The 20772-nt window shown below is 46.3% G+C and overlaps 1 protein-coding gene and 1 pseudogene across 4 annotated transcripts in view; one reads left to right on the plus strand and one right to left on the minus strand.

The window, feature by feature from the left end:
- The window catches only part of LOC117210589, a 258899-nt gene that overhangs the window by 95238 nt on the left and 142889 nt on the right, over positions 1-20772 (plus strand). Inside the window, exon 1 of one of the 4 annotated variants that reach the window (XM_033453774.1) lies at positions 1352-1375. The exons of the other annotated variants lie outside the window; for them this stretch is intronic. The gene's annotated coding sequence lies outside the window, so the exon portion shown is untranslated. Of the gene's footprint in view, positions 1-1351; positions 1376-20772 lie in introns of those variants that run through there. 4 annotated transcript variants of the gene reach the window in all.
- The window catches only part of LOC117210607, a 43075-nt pseudogene that overhangs the window by 10912 nt on the left and 11391 nt on the right, over positions 1-20772 (minus strand).

Raw genomic sequence — 20772 nt, forward strand, 5'->3', positions numbered from 1 at the left:
ATAAACGAGCGAAAATCCCAGGCGAAAGGAAAAGAAAAGACGCAAGAAGATTCTTCCGCTTGTTTTCTTCCCGTCGTTTAATCAGCGTTGTTCCTCCAAATGTTTCTAGAATGGTCGTTTTGATCGGACAGCCAGGTGAATCTGCGATATTCGTTAATTCGAATTATCCACTGATTATCCATCCTCCTGTCGCATCACCGTTTCTGCTTTTTACTTTTCTAGCAAGTTAAAGAAATTTATATATCACGTGAATCTGTCTTGAATTAGAAATCTCCTACATTTGCTGGGAAATCTCCGTAATAGGGAAAATGCAGAAGCGCGAGATATTTTCGAGCATGCGTGCCGGGGACTGAATACAACATGGCTTGCGAAAGTAATTGCAAGAAGAATAATCAGACTTGGCGTAACGTTAGGAGCGAGTTTCCAAAAAGCAGGGCAAAAATAAGGCGAACGTCAACCCGTACCTTCAGCTGCAGACAAATTCCAGCTGACAGAGTGTCCGTACGGTAGTATATAGTAGACTATAAGGGTTACGTCATGGGGCAGGAAGCACACTCTATAAATGACCCAGGGAAAAAATATCGAGCAGAAGAAAGTAAAGGAGCGGTCAAGAGTGAACGGCGAAGACGAAGAGGGAGATAGGCTGGGTCACGCGTTTCCTGAGCCACCAGCTCACATGTGACGAAGTGCATTTTACAAAGGTACGCGGTCACCCTTCCGTCGTTTTCCCTCGCTTCTTATCTCTTCGTCGTTCCACTTCTACACACGCTTTTTCGCCGAAGACAATTTGTCGCCGGTCGCGATACTCGAGTTGAAGAAAACGCTGCCTGCGGAGGACGGGAGGAAGTGGAGGGAGTGTAAACTCGCGAGTCTTGGAATAAGATGCTTTTGGCGACACGAAACGAACGGAAAAGTGGAGTTTTCAAATGGTAAAAGACGATTCGAGAGAATAAGTAGACAAATTGTCGATGACTAATTTCTATCGAAGGGGAATAGAGGGAAAAGATAGAAATCCAATTAAATCTATGAATGGAACGAAGAGGGACACGCGGGTATGATTTCCAAAGAAGCTCGGTCAAAGTTCCATGACCCTTTTCTTCTTCTTTCTCCTTTCGCCGACCCTTCTCTTTTACTATGTCGCGTCATTCCTACTACTTTCGTCTCAGTCGGTTTCGTAGCTGGTCTCCGCTTTTCTTCGATTTTTCTCTGCTCTTTGTAAAGCAGAAAACTTTCGCTCGATTGAACGGACAATCAACGACGATATACCGCGTCTCGCTAACTTTTATAAATAACTTATGGCCATTGAAAAGGATAAACAGCGAGTGGGTGGGGTAGAGCGAAAAATAGAACGAGAAGAACCGGCTGTTTTAACAGGGTAAGAATAAATTGATTTTTACGATAATTCGCCCTCTCGACCGAACGAAAATCATAAATAAAACATGGGAAATTGTAAAAGCTTAACTTGACAATTTTCCGTAACAGAAAATAAATAACAATTTCTCCTTCTTTGTGTTTAGGTAAGTCTATGGTGGAGCGGAAAACCTTATTGCCCTGGAAGCTGGCTAATATCATCTCTGTAGAAACGTGAGTAATGTTTTAGTAGAAAAATTCATGATATTAGTACATGATAAGTACGATCGATCGGACAGACATTGCTCGATCGTTTATCGCTTCCAAACTACATGCTCTATCTCGGCTTTATTAGATTACGGTCGACCCATGATTCACCCGAAACCGCAATTGGAATATTTCATACACGTGCAGACAACAGGCTGGATTTGTCATTTTCTTCCATACGCGTACGACTATTCCCCACTTATTTATTCCCTAAAAGCTGACCGATCTCGAGGAGAGGGTGGGAAAGGAACGAGCCCTCGGCATAGGTTTTGCCGTCAGGTTAGGTTCCTTGGGTGCAGCAAGGTCGGTTTCCAACCCTTACCGCCTTGAAACCCGAGGGGTTAGAGATGGCGGTTAGATGCGGCCAGCCGATTAAGACGTCGATAAATAATATTAATTGTCGGCCAACTCCCGTGCCAAAAGCACCGTCTCTCCCTCACGGGGAGACGCGGTCGAGAGCCGGTCGAAGGGTGGGATGCGTTGCGTTTAATCAATACCCACGTAATGCTGCTGCGGATGGATGATGGCGATGCTAGAGTGCGGGAAAGACGGTGTTGATGGAAGTAGAGCGTCTGTGTCGATGGCGGTTGCGGCGGTAACGGCAGTGGTGATAGTAGTAGTGGTGGTGGTGGTGGCGATGGTGGTGGTGGTGGTGGTGGTGGTGGTGGTGGTGGTGGTGGTGGTGGCGGCGGCGACGGTGGTACCGATGCTGTTGCTGTAAGTTTATTACGTAAGCCGGGGCCTCCTCGACGCGCTGAACGCAACCTCGAGTTGTGTAATTAAAATTAATAATTCCGCGGCCTCGATGCAGCCTTGTCAGACGAGTCTATTTGCCGTGTTGCTTGCTTGCTTGCTCGTTCCGCGCCTCGCCTCGCCTCGCCTTGCCTCGCTCTTCGCGTCTTCCGCACCTTCTTCTTAATGCTCCCCGATACCGATTCCACCTCCGGTTTCTCGCACGCTCGTCGCGCCGCTCGACAATGGTGCTCGTAATCGCGCGAAAGTGCCTCGCTCGTCGAACGTTGCATGCCCGAGGAACTTTGCTACTCGCGCGTCGTAGAAAGCTGAACACGTCTGTCGCTTGGAAATTTCTACTCCACTGGCATGTATTTTTTACGTTGGAAACTTTGGTTTCGTTGAAGGCCAGGTTCGGGAAGGCGCGCGCGGTTGTCCTGTCAAGGCGCGAATAAAAAATTCACGCTCGCCTCTTTGGTTCATTCCACGTGTGTTTTCTTAACGAGACGTCTGACACGACGTTTCCGGCGCGAAGTTCGTGTCGTAACACCGTAGATCTTTCGGGCGACGTTAAACGATCGATTTTACATTAAACCCTCGGTATATTTAGTTTTGGTTATTTCCTAAACAATTTTCAGTCTCCGCTTTTTGCGCGTTTTATCGCATCTGAATCTATTTTTGTTAATTCATTGTAAATTAGTAACCATTCACCGTGCCGGAGTTTCAACGGATAGTTTTAACTTGGAAAAGCTCACGAATTCTCTTGGCGGCGTAGTCGGTCTACTATTCTCGTCACAGAGTCGTCAACCGACTACATCCCCAGGATACGTACACGCGAGTCACGTTTTCGGAACTGAAGGATCGCCGCGCTGGAGAGACGGTATAGGTGCTTGAGACGAACACTCGACCCACGCAGGTGCTTGGTGCGAGCGTTCGCACACTCGAAAGCACTCGCGCGAATGCTCTCATTTTTCAACGCCGTCACACTGCTGTCGCCGCCGCCGTAATCGCCGCCAACCATAGCGACAATGAGCGCTCTAATGCAGTAACGATTACTCCGAGGGCCGGGGGTTAGATTTTAAGGTGTGCGTGTCAAGTACAGCGCCGTCGGTCGACGGCGATACTCGAGCCATATGCGCGCGCTATCACGACCACTGTAATTTCTTTTGGTCGTTGCGAATATTTTCCAAGCCGTTCCGTTCGTTGTTTGTTTCGATGAAGATGTTTTTCGTGGCAATCTTGACCAGTTGCCAGATGAGTTTCGACGAAACGTATGTACATATATCGGGGTCCTAAATTCGTGGTACAGACGAAGCGAAGGAGATTCCATTGTCCAAAATAGGACGAAACTAAGAAATAACGAAATTACGTTGTTCTATTGGTTATCTATTCCCATCTGTCTGTAAATTTGGACCGCTCTGTAAATGTCGCATACGATAATATCTTTATCGTGTTTGACATTGATCGTGGAAAATATGAAATATGGTACAGAGTTGTAATATAGTTCTTTGCAAGACATATGGGGTTATAAGTAAAACATACAGGAAAGAGAGAAGTGGTCTTGATTTCGAATCCGTGCCCCTATGTACCCTGACTGCCGAGGCCCAGGCTGTCATAGCGAGGTTACCTTCTTATGAATTTTGCATCGACCTTTCCTCCGTTCTTACACGCTATAGTTAGGCTTGACAGGCTCGAGAATAGGTCGAATCTTCTAGAACCTGTCGTATCAAGGTCAATACCCCTTTCGTGTGTAGTGTTGCGCGAGCGGAGGTCGTGTAACGCAGAAATCGTTGAGTTATGCTATCGTGGATGGGTTTCCCCGCTTCTCCTGCGATCTCTTTTCTTTTTTTTTTCTTTTTTTTTCTTTTTTTATCTGTTGTCACTAATCGTTCGAAATAAATTCTACGATGAAATAATCCATGATATCTCGTTAAATTTCAGCTTCTCTTCGTCTAATGCTTCGAAGAAAGAAAAGATCATCTTGTGTAATGCTTGATTTCCACTTAAACGGCTAAAAATAGCAGGAAACTAGTAAAATGATGCAACAGCGCCAGCTTGGGGAGCACCGTTGGCTGGTCGCATAAGGTCACGATATTGCACGGGTCCCATAAAAGCAATAACACCCGACATGGTAATAAGATTCTCTCTCCCTTTTGTGTGGAGCTCTCGTCAATTGTGACTATGGCCCGTTATAATAACAGAGCGAATTGTAACACGGTAACGATCGCTGATATCGGGTCTTATATTTAAATTACTAAATGTCGCAGATGCGAGCTGCAACGGCCAAATTCACTGGGTATTATCGCGTAAGACAAACGGGCTCGATGAAAGTTTGATCGCACGCGACACCGGAATATCTAATCCGCGAAACACCGGTGCATCGAAAAAACCGTTTGGCCTCGCGTCGTTTTTTCGGCAATTTGCGAACGGCCTTGTGTCAGAATAATTTTCATGCTCGATGAGTCGCAATTTCGCAGCGCAACGTGCACACGTGATATAGATATAATTCCGCTTACACTTCGTTAATGCGATGCAAATTTATAAGCAAATTTCAGCATAACCGCGCACACGGTGCGCAACAGTTTGTACGCTGGCCCTTTATTATGCACGGTTACGGTTTAACGGTGTTTAAGCTCGCCGTAATCAATTTTATTGGGGCTCTGGACCGAAAACCCCGACGATAAATCTATCGAAACGGATTTTTCGGCGCCAGCTGCGCCGTGTCATTCGCCATTCTCGCGATGCTCGACACAAACGTTCACAAACGGCGCGTTCTTGAGCAGCGAAATATCGCCGCGAAACAATCATAACGATGGACAAACTCTCTTTCGATTGGGAATGCCTTGTCGAATCACTTGCCTAAAGTGTATCGTTATAGAGTTAATTTGCCATAATCGAGAACATTCAAGAGCGAAAGGATCAATTTCCACGAGGAGGCTGAAAGCGGCGGGGTTAAGTGGCAAGTTTCTTTTAACGCAATTACCATAACGCCGTTGTCGATATTCTCGATCGGAGGCCGGCCGGTCGTCGTTCGATCGGATAACCGTCGGAAAGTACGCGAAGCAAACAGACATCGAGACGACTTTAAGCTTTTCAAGTGCTTGCGGTTGCCGGTTCTTGAAACTGACCAGCTCTTTCTCGCTTACGTCGCCAGCCAATGCCGTTATAACAAGCTCAAGTAAACGAGTGAAACGAAGAACCGTGGATCGGACGCGAGAAGAAAATTATTTTCGCGAAATTTACCACGATACTTGATCGATACAATGGCGAATGGCGGCTACTTGAAACGTCGAAGCAACGGTTATACAGGGAGTGGGGGGGAGAAAGTTTTTAAAGTGGCCCGACGGAGCTGTTCGATGTAATTGACGAAAAAACTTAACGATACTTTCGATATCGGCTCTCTACTACTTTCCATCGTGCCGTCGACGAAAACGATTGCCTTAATTGCCTTGCCTCGCCACTCTATTCGCTCGCACGGCAATTAATCCTGGCCGATTGATCGATAGCCGGTGCTTGTTCTTTGAGAAATTTTCGGCCGTTTTAGAGCGGCGTAATCGACACCGGTGTTTTCGATTTATTTATGCATGCCAGCGACTCGGAAGAGTCTCTGTTCGAGCGGACAACCGAAAAGTTTCTCGTCGAGCGAAACCGGAAAACAGATATTACGAGGTTGATGTTACGGTTATGCGCTCTTCTAAAAAGTAGGAAATCCAATTTAAAACGGACAAGGATACGAGAGGAAAAGCACGGGGATTAAAAAACGTAGACGAGTTTGAAACGCAAGTAGATTGCACGGCAGCGAGATCTTGCGTAATCGGCATGCGCGAACTCGCGATACACACCTTTCCACCAGTTCTACCCTTACAAAGGAATAACATTGTATTTGTGCTCGCATGTGCTCAGTCCTGTTATTTCTATTGGCGTGATTAGGATCGATCTCAATGACGATCCCTTTGCTTTCTTTTTCAACCGATTAAAATACGTCGACTCTTTTACGCTCGCCATCAGAACTGTTCTTCTCTTGGCCAATTCTTGCGAATATTTGTTCTATTATCCGTTTCCACGCGTACCTATAACTTCCAACGTAAAACCATCTAACAATACAGCAAAGTGAGTTACAAGTTATTGATTTAGGTAGACTACCCTGTATTCTGTAAGATTACAAAATTTGATTCCTTTCGCTGCTAAACTTGTCATACTACTGTTTATATAAGTGTGTGTATTTATCGTTACCGATAATAACTTGTAACGTTGACAAATTTTACCAATAATATTAGTCGCCGACTTTGCCAATTTCTTATTGCCCTTGTTTTCCTTACATCGCCACCCACGCTATAAAGCTTTTCCGTTCACCCGCTACTATTTTAATTTTAAATAATCAAACGTTCCACCAGATACTACAAAGTTTGATATTCACGTGAAAGTGCTCTCAAACTGGTAGCTTCATTCAGCTTTCCAGTATGAAAATTTTACTGGGAAAGAACGATCGGTGAATGGTCCGTGAGTCGTGAGCAAAAATTCAAATTGAAATATTAATTGGTCTCCGGAGTTGGATGCTTCGTGGCCGCGTGCAGTCGCCGCGAATTTATGTATGCATTTATATATGCAGCCATCCACTGACATGCGTATGCATTTATGTATGTAGCTACGTCTCGACAGTACAAGGCGTGCCACTTATTCTGACCGCTGCGCTGCAAATAACTTTGCCCGTTGTTTGCATATCCAAACTCTTTCCTCGGCGAAATTGTTCCCTGCGCGAGAACAGCGGCTGACTCGTGGGTCCTGCACATGCACATGTTTCAGAATTACGAGTACAAACGTGACAGCGTTCAGATGGCCAAACAGAGAAGAAAGGACATTTTGACAAACGTAGCCCATCGTCTAGTTGATACTTTTAACGCATTGACTGATGCAGTTCCATGTCAGTTGCACATCTGTAGCTGTGTATATCGATAGCATTATTTTGTGTTATTTTATACAATATTTAAAGGCAATAGGACTCGTTCCATCAACGTAATCCTATAGCTTAATGTGATATTGCCAGTATCATAATACCATAACGAATGTGTGTCCTAAATCCATAAAGTGATCATACACGTAAATATTCTAATGCTGTGAAATTAAGAATCGCTATGTCCTATGCGTTGTTGTTTCTCCGTATATCTTCTGTGGCAGAAAAGTACGAGCTGTTGATGTTGATACGCAGCAGCTACAAAATTTCTATGCTTCGCAAACCGAGTTCCGTTGTCCTTTTCGATGCCATTTAACCAGAACGTACGCGCGCGCCTTGATTTAATTGTTATCGAAAATGAAAGGCGCGTTGTTAACCGGAGACAAAGGAACGCGGAGGCCACGGGAGGACGAGAGGAATGATTTATTATGTTCCCGTGGCTCGATGCCACTGACACGAGGAGAGAGCACACGGAGCTGCGTGCTCGCGGCACGAAGTGGAAGAATAATTTGCAAAAATGGAATTCTGTCGGTGGTCGACGTTGACGAGCGAGCGTCGCGGTGCGTACGTGCGCGCGCCCGCTGAAATACATAAGGCGGGGAATAATTGTGATTCGTTGTATGGCGTGCTTGACGAATGAAATTCTGCGGTCGAAATAAAATTGCAACGTCGCTCGGCACTCGTGCCAAAGCCTCCGCCGTTGGTCAGTGATTTAATTATTCCGTTGCTCGCTGGTTTCGATAGACACACGGTCCGCGCTCGATAACGCGTTCCTCGCTTGACGATCGGCGAATTTTTCTTATTCGATTAGAACACGCGCTCGCTTTAGCTGGCCGGCTGCCTCAAGTATTCAATTTACATAGAAGGCAATACGAGTAAGGCAAATACGTTTGAAAATAAATCGTGCGACTCGTTATTTATTAGTAGCGTGATGAGCGTTGAGATATATCGTTTACATGAATAGCTCGACGATCATAGTTTTCTATTGGGATTTCTATTGGGATTGCCATTCGTCAAGAAGTGAAAAGTTTGTTCAATCGACGTACCTCCTCCTCGCTGACTCAAATAGCCCTATCGCAATGTTATTTGAGTCATTTTCTGGTTTTTGCTATTTTTCCTTGCTGCGCTTAAAGACGAATTACCACTCACAATGTGTGGTAAATTTGATTACTTTATGCAAAGTTCAAAGTGGAGCTTTGAAACATCGAAGGCTAGGTGACCCTAATAACACGACCTCGATAAAATCGATCGGACCAATATTTGAAGGCAAAAGATACGGTCGAGTCGCGTTTGTATCAAGTTTAGTCGTGGCAATTATCTGGATCGACGTTAAGCAACTACGCAACTTCTAGAAGGAGTAATTAGCGAGCATTGTTTGCGGTGTTCTACAAATTCTCCGGTGCGTCGTAATTTTGATCTGTATTTCACGTAGCGTCGGTAGAAACGTGCAGACGCTAAAGGCACGGTTCGGTATGCGTCATCATCCGCAGCTTATTAATTCAAGTCGTAGAGTGGCTCTAACTGAGCGATAACAGAGAAATCGCACGGAGTCAGCCACGCAACATCGTTAACTGATTCGAACATCGTAATTTCTATCGATCGCCAGGCGCAGGTTGAGGTTCCAAGAGGTCTCGATTACCGGAGCCAGAAGCGTGCACAGCCGAATTCGATTCTGTTACGAGTTGCGGAGTTTACAGCCGTAGGAGATACGTACGTACACGTGTATCGAGGTAGACCGATAACGGACCGATTTAAACCAGGCAGGAAAGAGGCTAGGAATGCAGGAATCAGATTCAACTTGCGATAATTCGAGCAGCCGTTCAACAGCCGGAGTGCGCTTCGAGTCTCGAACTGGAATTGCTATTGCCGTTAGACGCTTGACGTTAACGATGTTTATTAATAGACTCGAAGCTTCGAGTACGGCCTGTTATCCTTTTATCGTGTTAACTTTCAGGTAAATTTTGTCTATCGACGTTTGCATCTAAATGTTCAATCGGTAACCAGAATTCAATTCGGCATTAGAACTATTAATTATCTTTTAACACTTGCAATGTTACTGTTTTATCGCGATTCCGTTTCCAGCGGAAGGCCCGCGATTCCCGCTGTAATTTGAGGTCAATATGCAGTAAGCACGTATAAAGGTTCTAGTTGGAGAATGAGAAAAAGAAAATACGAGAAAAATGGAAAACGAAAGGACGAGAAAAACTGCCGCGCCATTAAATCAGCAACGGGCCTTTAAAATCATTAGCGTTAATAACCGGAGGCTCGGAAAGGTACACCGTCTACCGATATTCAATTACGCCTGTGCGGCTTGCACGCGACGAAGGTGAGACAGCTATCTCTGCTATTGACATTTCGTTTTGTTCGTTCCGGCGCCCATAAAAACCATCGTTACCAATAGGCGCTTTGTCGAAACAAGATCTTTGGACTTGTTTTTCTTGTAAATACGTCTTCGATCATTCTCCGTGACAAACTGTTACATTCGTCCGTCATTCCATTTCCATTTCCATCGTGAAATAATAATCGTGAAACGAACGAATACGTAACTTGAGCAGCCGGTTCTCTTTTAAGAATCATCGCCATAGATAATTCGCGTAAATAGGAAATGCTCGTTAACGATGCGAAGCCAGTTACGTACAAAGACGAAATGTTAATCTGATTTCTGCATCTATCGTTTTCCGTCGGACTGTTGCGAGCGAGATTTTAATTCGTCGAATTAACAATAACGGGAAGGAGAGCGCGAGATGACACCCGCGCTAATGGCGAATCCGATTTCCCGGATAAAATCATCCGAACGACAATCGGCGGCACGACCAGGTCATCCTCGCGCGATCGATTAACCCTTTAACTGAGGCAAGAGGTTGTGAACCGCCGGTAACTCGGCGTAGAACGAATGTTAAATTTGATTTCCTTGAATATCTCTATAACCTCGTTACGCGGTCGAGTCTCTGAGTCGAATAACCGTTCCGAGGCGTATATATATCACAGTGTCAAGGGGTTGAAGTCGGAGTACGAACGTAATTTCATACTTTACGACGCCACGTTGCAGGTTACCGCGTCGAAATTCATTTCGTGCTTTACGCTACCGGATGTCGACCGGGAGAATGTGTAGTAAAATGAAAAATTCCTCGTCCCTCGTAAGAGGTACGCACTCTTAAAGACCGTATAGCGCTGTGCAGCGCCACTTTTATCGCGGCGAAATTTTTCCCAACGCTAATTTCATATCTGCTATATTCCGTATCCGTTCGAGAATGTTAACGTTCTATTCGAAGAAACGTTAAGAACCACAACACGAAACTGCGACGAAGCATGCGAAACACGTCGTCGTTTACGCGTTGCTAGGTACAGGCTCGATAGTACGAACCGTGAGAAGTTGGAAGTACGCGCGGTGGCGGCACCGGCGTAGCTCTTTGCTTCCGGAATAATTAATCTCGACGAGAGCGAACGCGAGACCTGCAGAGTTTCCTGCGAGATCCCCCGACGCGACAATGTCACCGGAGGCAGCCAGTTACTTCTTTCCGAATAACTTGCCAAGGAAAATCCCAATACTACTCGTTACCTGGCTCGCGTTGCCATTTCCTGCCGAGACACCCGCCGAACAACTTTCTTCTCGCGCTGCCATTGCGCTCGATTTTCCACGCGGATCGCCCATTGTTAATAAGTCTGTGAATGGGCCGCGCCGCGGCAAACTTTGTCCTTTTCAGCCGTATACGGTGTGACGACGCTTCAGCCGCGAACATTCCAGACGCGAGTAATTAGCGACTATGGCTGCGACACACCTATAAAACCAATGAATAAGAAAAACGTCGATCTCTGTTTCAGTTGTTTGAGAAATTGCCGGTGGAACGTATGCCGGATGCTCGTTATTGGGGAACTTTTTATTAATGAAAAATTTCCTTCTGTTTCGAAGAAAACGAGGCAAGGGAGCAATATTAATTGTTCGTGAATCATTCGGATAGAAGGTACCTAAAAAGGGTAATTGGAAATGTCGTTTGAGACTAGAGCACTTTGCAAGCGCCACTCGATATCAATTTCGAGCAGGTTTGAAGGCGAAAGATGTAGCGGATTTAGTCGACGCAAGGGGAAACGTAAAATATGCTCGACGTACCGGTTGGCTCGCGTGAGCAAGATAAAACGTTCCTTCCGGAACGCGATTTCTCGTTCTGGAGGAAATTTCGAGGCAACCCAGCAGCGATTACACCGGCGCATGACAAATTTCGACAATTAATTACGCGTCGAAGACACGAATAGCAATTAATACCGACCCGGGGCGCAATGAAAGGATACGAGCAAGATGGTAAACGCGCGCGACCCACGCGTCTCGGCACAGCCAAGACACAAGCCGCGCGCAACCCCTCGCTTCGTGAACTTATAGCACGGAAGGACGTGTAATTTCCTGGCTGGTAAAGCGACTTCGAGGTCCCGCCACCCCCGATATCCTCCGCCGCGACAGCAAAACCGGCCGACGAACCAAGTTATCCGGCTAAAGGTGCGTTTGCAACGATTCGACCTGCGACGCGAAATACGTTTCCCACCTCTTCGTCTCGTCGTCTCGTCGTCTTCGTCGTCTCGTCGCTTCGCGCCGTGTCGAGTCGCGTCTGCTGGCTTGGGACTCGACAGACGACGTTCAGAACTAATTGCCACCGAGTCAGACCGATTAACCCGCTAAGCGAGTATTTCTTGATTGAAAACTACCCTTCCGTGGGGAATTAAGAAGAACGGGTAGCGTAAATACAGCGATAGTCAAAGGAGCTGGATGATTCGACCGGAGAGAATCTTTAGACGAATTGAAGAATTATAAATTTGGACGATGCATGGTAATCCTTGTACCGTCCTTGTTTTGCTTTATTCGACTTAAAATACGTGGTTATTATTTCATAAAAGCTTGTATCGAGTATTTTATTTTATATGTCTGGTGTATAAATCTACTTGAAATGTAGAATCGTTCGCAGCTCGATAAAATAATAACGTCTAAATATAACGTGTAGAATGCAAGAATTCAAATATGACACTATCATCTGTATGAATCAGAATCGAGCCAACCTTCATCGCCCGACGATTAATGTATCGCGTTAATTGATCGCTAATTATCGTTAATTATCTGTGTTCGGACAGATATCACGACATCACTTTGGTTCTCTTCGATTAGAAGCGAAGAGTTTTGAGAACCCGACGAAAACATAATTCTCGAAGGATTAACGCGCGTCCTAAACGCGCCTTTATCGTCACGATCGTCGGACACGCACTCGTTCTCTTTTTCCAGCACCCAAGGGGATGTTTCTTCGAGAAGCAACGAGCTTATTAAGCGGTCGAGTGTGCACATCCGCGCGCGCGTGTCGCTGTTCCGTCTGGCGACGCGTTGAGTCTCGTTTCCTTTAAATTAATGGTCCTCGTGAATCAGACGCGACGTTCGTGCGAGTTGGTCGCGGAACACATGGCGTGTCGGTACAAAATCATAGTTTCTTTAAGCCGAGGAAAAAAAGCTTCCTTCGTATGTCGGAACGTCTGGAATGTTTCGTTTCGCCGTCGTTCTGATCTCGATATATCTACAACATGTGACAACAAGAACGTACACGTGTCTCGCGTATAGTAGAGCAATTCGCGCCTCAGTTTCGATGAAATTTGGTAACACTTGAAAATTAGCCGATGATTCACCAGCAGAAAGACAGCAGACGGATCGTGAAGCGAGGAAGGAAATCGTTTAAAGATGGACTGCGGGAACATGTGGCGGGAAAAAAGGAATTAGAGGAAAAGAAGGGCGGCGAGATTCACGGCGCCATTTGTTTCTCCTTCCGGCTCCGTTTGTCAAGTCTACGATCCACCACCCCGGCCACTATCGCCAAACTTTCGACCTTAAAGTTTGCGCCGCGAGACTAACGTCTTCCGCCTCTATAAATAGACGTCATAATCGATACGTCGCGCAGTGTTTTAAATACTTTTAAAACGGTTGTCCCATCACACCGCCGTCAGTTGATCGGACACTCTGCAGGCTGACGTTTGCGATGCTTATTTACGTTCCCGATTGTCCTGTATATTTATTGTTTCACGTAGAATTGAATTCTTACGAAACGTCTTTCTGCATACCGTGGAATTCGATAGGAATTAGACGCGAATCACATAATAGAAATTGATCAGTGAGTTGTAACATTTTCGTAATCGGACAGTTTACATACTTGGCGTATGGAATATCACCGTATTTTCACGTCTTTCTCTTTTCTTCGCGAGAACGAGAGCTTTGCCGACTATTTGCAAAACGAGCAGCAATCTGGTTCGTAGGAAGCGCCGAGTAAACAGTTCGAACCTCGAAGGACTTAGAACTATGCTAAGTCTAGATCGAGCTCGGTGTCGTCGCTGCTCTTCCTACAAGTTTTCGGGTTGGGAGACTGCCAGAATGTTACGAATTCTTCTTCCAACGCGCTAGAAACCTAGCTTTGGTAACTTCTCCATTAAACCTGAAAGATACTACGTACTTACGAAACATCGAAACACCGAGAATTCCGAAAATTCAACAGTTTTATCAACGTATAAAAACTGAAAGAAAATTTATTTTTGCCAGCTTTCATGTTGTCTTTGGTCGCTCTTTTCTCGTTGGATCTAACGAAGTGATTATAAAAGAAAAATGAGAGCAAAAGTATCTGTGAGAAAGGAACTGTCGTAGAAAGATACGAGGAGAAACGATACAAGAGGAATTGGCCTGCGTTTGTGTACATTGGTATACGATCCAGAGATCGAGATTCAAGTGGCGAAACACTCGTTCACGCTAGTTGGACGTTCGACTTGCTACTAATCAACGTAATTCCTAACTTGTAAAACACACAAGCTAGTTCTGTGGTCCTTAACGAGATTATCCCTTGTTAAGCATCGAACCCTTGCCGGATACTCTGGTTGGCTACTCGCAAAAACTCGAACCAGTGTGCGATCGCACGTATCATTCGCTTACGAGAACTATCTCGTGTTCTTTTATTCCCCTTCGTAAAAATTCAATGCTCAAAGTGATCAGAGTGGCTTCCTTATTCAAAGTGTCAAAAAGAAACTGCTCGATTCTGTATCCAATTTGATTGTATGATGACAAATCATTGCCATCAGCGGAGGATAAGTGGCGGTTGAAAATTAATATCGCGAAACTATTTGTAGCGTATTACTCGTCTAATTTCGTAACTTTTCGCTTCCTCTCTGGCAACGATTTCCTGATAATTGGAACGAAAAATCGCCGCGATAAAAAGAGACAAGAACGTAACACCGGTTAGTTTCAGGACAAGTTATTTAATTCGCGGGCGAAACATTTTTAATCAGGTCGCCAAGAAGCGAGGGACACGCGCTCTAGGGGTCAGAGGATACGGCGAGCAAAGGGGGACGCGAGCTAATCCGAGTTTAAGAAGGAACTAACGAGACAGTGGAAGAACGTGAGCGAAAGTATGACCGGGTGCAATTAAGTTCGCACTCCTGGGTACGATTTCTCCGGCTGCTCGACGTCCCTCCCTACAGATTGAGCAGTTTTCTGGTAAAAGGGAAAAACCAGTCGCACGTTTATCCCCGGGGGCACGAGAGACCACCGCGACTCCGGCATATCGAGTCGATTTCCCACGTTTTGCTGGGCCAACGGAAGAGAAACGGCGAAGAAGAAGGAAAAGGGGAAGGCAGAACGCGCATCTTTTTCCCGTTTGTTTGTCGAACGGGTGGAAAAGGAGTTAGAAGGGCTAGAGGGACAGGCCCGGCGGCCTGCATAATTGCGGCGAATTAAATTTGTCTCTCGTGGCTCCGCCGGAAATCATTTCTCCTCGCTCCGCTCCTGCGGCATTATTTTCTGCGAGCTGCACTTTGTGCAACGCCTTTCAGAGTTTACGTACTTGTCGTACTCGTGCGCGTACAGGCCCGCCGCCGCTGGCTTCGTTAACGAACTTTGCCGGGTTCATTGGCTTTTTGTTAACGAGCCTCGGAATGGATCTGCTTTCAGGTAAAAACTTTCGCCGGATCTCTCCATTATCTTTGCATAACAACGAGCCAGTAGCGTTCGCGCGAATCTTCGCGCGATCGTACGTGCCGCGAATTATTATTTTATTTTATTCTATTCGTACGGCTCGAAAAGCGCCATCGTTCGCGAGTCCCTCGTTCAACCACGACCTTATTTAAGGCGCCTTTCGGAAACCGTTTCACGGTTAAAACGGGTCAAATCGCTGTTCATGTTGGACCAATTCCGTCGCCGATACAGAACCGTTCCTGTTCCCGTTCCCTCGATGCGAGGACCTACAGGCAACCGCAATGACCTCGGCGATGCCGAATCGCAACGTTACGCCGCGCAAGTCCGCTATTTGCGAGTTCTGGATAATCTTGGTCACCAGATTTAGTGGTATTCGACTGTAATGGTGCGCGCTATATTCTATTATACTTTGAATATATAAGACTCTGATTATAGCGAATGTGTCTTCCGACGAGCTGTTGTTCTGAAAAATAATATATTTGAAGATTGAAATTTTTCGTCAGAACCTCTCGATGTATAACGTTCGAATCTTCAAACGGGACCCATTGCCCTTCGATCCTTTTCTTTGTCTTCTCTGGCAGGCGACCCTCACTACGCTCGGATCACGCCACCGTTCGCGCCTTCTTTGTGCGTATGAAATAACGGACCGAAGGCGAGTCGACGTTTCTAGAACTATACGCTTGTCGCTACATTGTATATTTTGTCGGTCAGATAAGACGATACGTCTGCGACACCGTAGTACCACGAGCGACGATTAGGAATACAGCCTACGGTAAGCCTCGTGGCGTAGTAACATTCCGTAATACTTCTAATCGTCTCCGAAACGTTAAAAACCCTGACACTTTCCGACAAAACATTAACTTTTCCTCCTAACTTTCGAATCACTTGTCCGTCAAAATCTCGAAGATTTTTCTTAAGCAGAATTCTAAAGCCTCCATCATGCGAGACTTTCTTCATCTGAAATTTCTCGGGAGAGACGAGGAAATGGGTGTTGCAGACTTTCGCGTAGAAAGATTACCACGTAACTTTGTGCAAAGTTGGTCATTGTAGGCATGATCCTGCGATCTTCATAGATAGCTTTCCCAAAAATGAATTCAGGAGCGACGGATCCCTCCAATTTAGAAATGCACCGACAGAAAACGTGATTGTGTCGCGTTGAACTTTGCTTCGTGAACTATAAGAGAAGTTCGTATTACAAGTTGGAGTGTTGCTCTATACTGTAATAAAAAAAGTTATTTCTGTTAAAGGAGAAAAGAGAAAAGAAATTTTTATGGATTTCTTTATGTTTTACGCGATTATTCTTTTTGTATCTGCGAACGTAATCAGACGCTAAATTGCGATATTCTAGCTCGCAAGAAAAACGTGTTTACGGACTTTGAATGGTGAAACTTCCGACGCGACGCATTATGTCGATCCCCGGACATTCGAACGATTAAACTGCGATAATCAGCAACGCGAAACGAGAAATAGGTCAATTTTCTCGGCAACTGGAAGCTCGTTCGAGTAGCGTCTTCTCTCTGAACGCTGTCACGCGAAAACATTGTTCGCCGCGTGAACCTCCGAGTTTCCCCGGTTCTCGATCCTCGGTCTCAAACGGTGCGAAGGTGATCTCCGTAAAATGTATAGCTATACTCGGACTGTAAAACACGGTGTCAGAAATATCCCTATCGTCGTAATCGAAGTAGGGAATTGACTGATTCATAGTGTCGATACCAATCGAGACGAGAATTTACGGCTCTCGTTGATATCGACGACGCCTCATATATCGATGTATGTATTCCAAGAAGACCAAGCGCGAACGACTAAAGTTGTTTGTTTATAGCTGATTTCATCCTTCGTCACCAGTCGCCCTTTCTTCTTTCTTCTTTCACAGTTATGTCTCGCATCGAGATCCATGCCGATCAAATTCTCGTCCATTGGAACTCGGGGAACCGACGGAGAAAGTTGCCTGCATCCAGCAGACCTCCCCGATCTTTTCTTTTGCGACTCGCCGAGTCGCAGCCCGGCTAAGACCTTGCCAGACGCGAACTTTGCCTTCTCACTTCGGAAACGAAGTTAGAGGTCTTATCACGGTCGACTAACGCCGGATTTCACTTTCCTCTTCCTCTTCCCCTTCCTCTTCTTTTTTTCGCCTTCTTGGTCCTTTTCCTTTCGGTCCATCGGGGTCTTCTTTATGGAGCCTCGAAGGTCGACCGATTACTTCGATTAAGTGGCGCGTTCGTTCGAAATCGTTGCTATTGAATCGACGCTTTTTTCTTTCTTTTTTTTTTTTACCATGCTTTGTTCGTTAACTGGAACCGCGTTCCTCCCTCATTGGGCATTATATGTTCGTTTTGTCGCCGTTGGTAATTATCTTTGTGCGAAACCGGCCCTGATTTATCGTTCTTCTGTTAATTCAGCGTAGCGTGCCGCCGCTGTTACAAAGCAACCGACGAAAATACACCGCGGGAATTGATTTAAACGTTGCGGCGCGAAACGAAAAAGAACAACGCGCGAGTCCGCAGAGCGGAAAGGGTTAACGAAGTTGGCGAAAGCGCCGCTCAAAATGATTCCCCTGGCACGAAATTACCGGTTCGCGTTCCGTCGCCGCTCTTTTATACGCTACCGGAGATTAACGTAAAGCCGAAAACTCGATTTTCAACGATGCACTCCTCCTTTTGTAGTTTCAATCGGGCACCGTTATAGATTTGATATCCACGGTTCGGGCCGCGACGATTTCGCTTATCAACCTGGATCGTTCGATTCTATCTGCTCGTTCGTTTTCACAAACACCAAACCAATCGGGTTTTCGCGGTAAAACCGCATCTCCGCGATTGCCTCTGTTGCGTCTGATGTGTGCGCGATCTTGGCGCTTTGTCAACCTTAGAGCAATCGTGTTTCCTTTCGAGTTTTGCACCGCCGAAGGGGATTAATTTTATCCGTTCGATCGGTAGTCAGTGGAAAGGTATGCGAGGAGAAAAAAATGTTAATCGAAGCGAAAATCGAAAGTAAAATCCACCTCGTCCAGGTTTCTCGTACTTGCTCGTTTTCCTTTTAGCAGCTCGAGAATCGAGCGATATCCCTGTAAGCGGCTCCAACCTCCGAACCCTTTCGTGAAATTCCTGAAATTCTTTGGATGGTCCACTCTCCTCTGTTTTTAAAGAAACAAAAACCACCTCAGCCTCTTGTTGTACGTTTCTTTATACGCGTCGTCGTACACCTGGTTTCTTTATACGAAGAAGGTAAAGCGACGAACGAGGCGCGAAACGAGGGAGGCGGAATGGACTAGCAGCGGAATGAACTGGAGCAAGAGAGAAAGAGGGCCAGGCAATAATCTCGCGCGACAAACGGATACACGCTCGACTGGCGACTGGCGTATCTAGAATTACGAGTGGACCGGGATCCTTCGATGCCGGCTCGCGCGAAACGAAATTAAATTTAAACCAGCGTTCGGATTTTAAAGTGCAACGAAGTGGCGGATAAAATTCGATGTTTCATGGAGCGTAAGACGGTGGCGCGGTGTCGTTGGCCGGGATACAGCAGTCGAGTTTGCAGGGTGTCAGCGGTCGGTTCAACGGGTTCCGAGAGGGGTGGATAGGGTATTCCCCGTGGAAAAAGCCCATAAAATCGGCTTACTCTGCCGCGACGCACGCCCGTTTCCTACGACGCTGGAGGACACCCGTTCCCCGAAGCTACACACCTCCGAGAGTCCTGGGATTTCGCTTGGTGAAACAGTAACATCGCGGTCGATGGCCCGACAAGAAGCGACAGTCGAAGGATCGCCGTGTATATTCCTCTCTGCCGCAAGAATTTCAATCTCGATAATCTGCTGCCTCGATAATGGGACAACGCGGCAATTGCCGGCGATCCCGGCGAATATTTTTTCCTGCGACGATTCGATTAACCGTGGCTGGCTCTCGTCCCGATGCACTGACGCGGCTGCGAACAATAGCGGGGAAGTTGTCGACTCGAAGCTGTTGCTCGATAAATTCCAGTTCACTGATCCGTGTTCGGTTCACTCTTCTTCTCTCTCGCTATTTCCCGGTATACATATTTCAACCGGGAAACATCCAGTGTACCAGATCGATATCCGTCTGCTAAGAAATCTTAATTTTTCACGCGTCACCGCGCTTAATTCCCAAGAGCCTTTTTCCCACGTCCTCGCGGTTTCTTCGTTTCGGTCGTCACAATGTGTCCCTTCTTCGAAGCGAGAGGAAAAGGCGAGAAAAAAGAACGATCTTTCTGGTAAACGGTGGCGTGCTCGAGAACGCTTTGTGCCACTTTGGCAAAAGGGATGGCGGAGAAGATGGCGGAGAAGGTATCGGAGATGCGGGAGTATCGGCAAATCGGCTTAGCCAGCTACTCCCGATGCGCCAATCCGCCGGTTCTCTTTCCCGAGGGCGAGCAAAGCTCCGTCCGTGATTTGGTGGATTGCCGGGTGCACGGCTCGGCAACCGCAGTTCTGACCACGGCTAAGGGCCGAAAGGACCGAGGACGCGAACGGAAAGGATCGAGGAGGCGCGCGGTCTGGTTTGTGGTCCTGGGATGAACCTGCAAAGAATATCCGGCCCCTGCGGTCGCCCGGGATCGATGAAACCGCTACGCGAAGTTGGCGCGTCAGAAAAACCGTCGACGACCCTCGGGCTGCCCTGTTGTCGCCGCTAATGGCAGATCGAAATCATTCGCGATCTCGCGTGCCGGTAATTGCGCGGGGCCAAACGTGCACGCTTCCCGAACTACCCGTTCCTCGAAATCATCGTGGCGACGGGCTAATGGCCGAGTACCGGTTACGCGTTTACTCGATGCTCTGGTATGCGGCAAAGGTGTGTCGTAGCGTATCCAAGATACGCTATGAATTTTTTTGCTTAAATTTTGCCCAAATTGTTTAATTATATAATTGAAGTTACTGGTTCTTATTTACGCCTTGTGCAATTAGATCGTACGCGGATTATCGTAAAGGCGATAGTTCCGTATTTGTACTTTCCTTTCAACAACTTTTCCATATATATTCTTGTGAAAATATCGTGGAGTCGACCTAGATTCCCCTCGTTCTTTGGGTTTCTTTCGCAGGAATGGATTCGTGGTTGTGGAATCTAATGAATTCTTACACCGACAATCGAGTGGCCGGATGTCTAGTCTAGCTTCGTGTAGTCTCGAGTCATTATTTTGCGCCAGTCGTTTGGAATAGCATTCGACAAATTGATGGCAAAAACAGAATGTGGATAGTTAGGGAAAAATACGAAGGCGAGATAATAAGAAGTATTCCTAAAATGAAAAGAGGCGATACATACGCAAATATTACATCTTACGATGCTCGTTGGATAATCACCAGCAGAGACCGTTAGGTATTCCTACGCTGCTGACAAGTCCTTAAAATTTGTGGAGAAGCTGGAATTATTCGCAGACGGATTACAGAGTGGTCGATTGGCCTAGGGCTCGGCAATCGTCGGCGAAACGACTGAATCGCGAGTTTTCGCCGCGAGAAATGGCACGATGGCCGTTTGTCGTTGGCACT

The sequence above is a fragment of the Bombus bifarius genome, unplaced genomic scaffold (genome assembly GCF_011952205.1).
Source record: "Bombus bifarius isolate JDL3187 unplaced genomic scaffold, Bbif_JDL3187 scf7180000007968, whole genome shotgun sequence".
Taxonomy (NCBI): domain Eukaryota; kingdom Metazoa; phylum Arthropoda; class Insecta; order Hymenoptera; family Apidae; genus Bombus; species Bombus bifarius.